Genomic DNA, 2,945 nt, shown 5'->3' on the forward strand with positions numbered 1-2,945 from the left:
GTAGAGTCACGGGCGTAGAGCTTTCATCGGGCGACAATTGGCTAAAGCTTGACCGTGGAAAAATTCCAGGGTTCCTACTATTCCCAGCTGGAGATCTGCCACGAGCGCATACAGGATACGAAGGTCGACAATCGGGATCGACAGTGGGCCCGGTCCGGGTGCCAGAAACGTCGTGTCCAAGGGACATGACACCCCCACGCGGAGTGCCACATTGTGGATGGCGTTGAACACGGACCGGAAAACGCAACGAGCACGGCCGTGAGCCTTGCATGACCTGGTCGGGGGCGACTCGAATGCGGAAAGAAGCCTGGCGAGCCAAAGTCGTTACCTGCGCGGGAAAGTTGGTGACCTGGGCCACGGAATGATGAAGCCGATCATCCATGGCTGGCACGAAACCAAGCCGGACGAGGTCGGCCACGTAGTCAAAATCCTGGAAAACAAGCGACCAGTTCGCCTTCTGGTGATCCTCCGAGGCGGCCTCCTGGAACGACGATGATGTGGGGACTTGGCTCAGACACGCCGGGCTCAGAGCCCGTGGAAACGATGTCGGACAAGGCCAGAGTGCACCCGTGATGACCAGGCCCTCTCTGGCATGCGTATCCATAATCCCGTTGCATAAGGCGTCGGCAGCGATGTTGTAGGTACGACTGACATGTTGAAGAAACTTGCACGACTTGGTCGAGCCTAGGGCATGGATAGCAGCAATCCAGGGATGGAGACCAGGTGCCCGGCACACATTGATCTGTAGAGCCTGGCCGATGATGACACTGGAGTCCCCGAACACAACGGTATGCGGTCCTGGAAAGGCAAATCGAAGCCACAAAAGACACGCAAGAAGACTCTGGGCCTCCATGACGTTGTTGGTCCTTGCTGTGGAGAACGTGCGCGTTCCCAACGGAGGAGCGAATCGGTACGGGACCAGACACACCATGCGTAAGCACTTTGATTGTCGGATATCCGGCACCCTCCGTCGAAGGAAGCAAAGATTACGAAATGATGGAGACTGGGGCGTTGTGAGTCAGCGTCCGACGCCGATAGGCCCATGCGAGGCACGCTCCGAGCGGCCATATCAACGGAGAATGGTAGATTGGGAACAAGTTTTCGCGTGATCCACGTTAGACACGCTCTGAGCAGTCATAGCAACGTCCGGTGACGAAGCAGGAACACTTAGTGAACCAAATCGACGTGATTGTGCGTCTGACGCAAGGACACTCACGATAGGTATGGTGACGTCCGACGTCGCAATGGCCCCGTCAGGTGGAACGACGTAGCGTGTGCAGGCTTCCGAAGCCTGCGTACGGATGGTAGGGGTGACTCGAGTGTCAGACACCGACTTCAAGAAAGGGTAAACGTCAGACGCATTCGAATGCACGGGAGGAGCAAAAAATACACGATCCATGTAAAGTAAAACCTTGGATGAGGTGACACACAGTCCTCCTCCACAATTTCACTCGCGTTGGGGGTGCGCGGCCTTGAGACCCGTGGGCATTGCATTGATCCAGTGGACCACATCTGGTGGCAGCCGGTGGATTTCGTGGAGGTGTTTAAGCGTGGCGAATGTGCATCCTTCCACCGACTGGAGCCGAATGCAAACCTGCTTCCCGTGAACGACGGGAATTCGGGAGCGGATGTTCTCTAAAATCATCGTCGAGACGCGATCTGGACGCCCTGAGGTAGAAGATGCTGGACGAGCTGCGCGGCGGCCGCCTTGTCGAGCTGTCTCCCCAGCCCGTGGTTCACGGGCTGAGCCGGGGTAGACAGACTGGACGACCGCATCGTTAATACGCGTAAGACGAAACGCTCGTAACCGGGGGAATCACGGCGTACCGCACTATACGCTCGATGGCGACGCCATTCAGAATGTCGTCAAATAAGTTGGAGAACACAGCCTGGTACAAATAGCACCATCGGCGTGGGTTCTGAGAGAGCGACGTTCTGGGTCGCGTTCCCGTGTATGACACGAAAAGCGGCTCCGAGATCGAAAGGGTACCATAATGTAGCTGCCTCCTGGAGGACATGAAGCACCTGGTGCAATTGGTCCGCCCGGCAGATCGTGATGGGGGGAGACGGCTCAGAGCCGCTCCACATTTAATCATCGTGGACCACGGTCCGGTGTTGGCGAAAGCCTCCTGTGTGCTCGAAAGACAGAAAATGGTCGAATGGGCGACTGAAAAAACTGAAAATGGCATCTTTGCCGTCATTTTGGTGATGTGATATTGTCCCTTGAATATCTCCTGGCGGTGGACGGTGCAGACTCTGTCGTGCCAGGACGCGCTAGAAAAACGGAGGTAGAAATCGTCCGTACCTGCACTGGAAACCGGGGAGCGCGGGCCGACGCGGGCAGCTTGATGGACCGACACCTCACTCGGTGAGGGCCGAAACAAATGTGTATCAGTGGGGAGATAGCCGTGGTCCAGAGGATCGGGAGATCAGGACCAACGTCCTGTGGAGCGAGAGCGGTGTCCGCGAGAGCGTGAGCAGCTACGGCGTCTACGATAGTGTCTCCGAGACCGAGGAGTGGGGCTGCGCGAACGCGATCGACGGGTTGGTGGCCCTGGGCTACGAGAACGGGAGCGGCCTGGCCGTTGGTGTGGGCTGCGAGATCGCGAACGCTGTACCGAGCGGGCGGATCTGTGGCGAATTGAAGATCGACACCGGCGTCGTCCACTAGACTCACCAGGTGAGCTGGAACGCGGGCGAGAGCGCTCGCATTGAGCTGGAGAGGGAGCTGGCGGGCCCTGGACCTGAGCGGTTCGTGCCTGTTGCTGCTGGGAGGCAACCGCAGCTGCCATTGTGGCCATCTGGGTGGGAAAAGCTACGCCGGTCTGGCGCTGCTCCTGGATCATGATGGCCTGAAGAAGATCTGGAGCGGAGGCCACGAGAAAGTAGTCGAGGGGACACCTGGTGTCGGTGTGCACTCATCGTGGGAGGAAATCCCACCACAT

The sequence above is a fragment of the Phytophthora infestans genome, genomic scaffold (assembly GCF_000142945.1).
Source record: "Phytophthora infestans T30-4 supercont1.37 genomic scaffold, whole genome shotgun sequence".
NCBI lineage: Eukaryota > Oomycota > Peronosporomycetes > Peronosporales > Peronosporaceae > Phytophthora > Phytophthora infestans.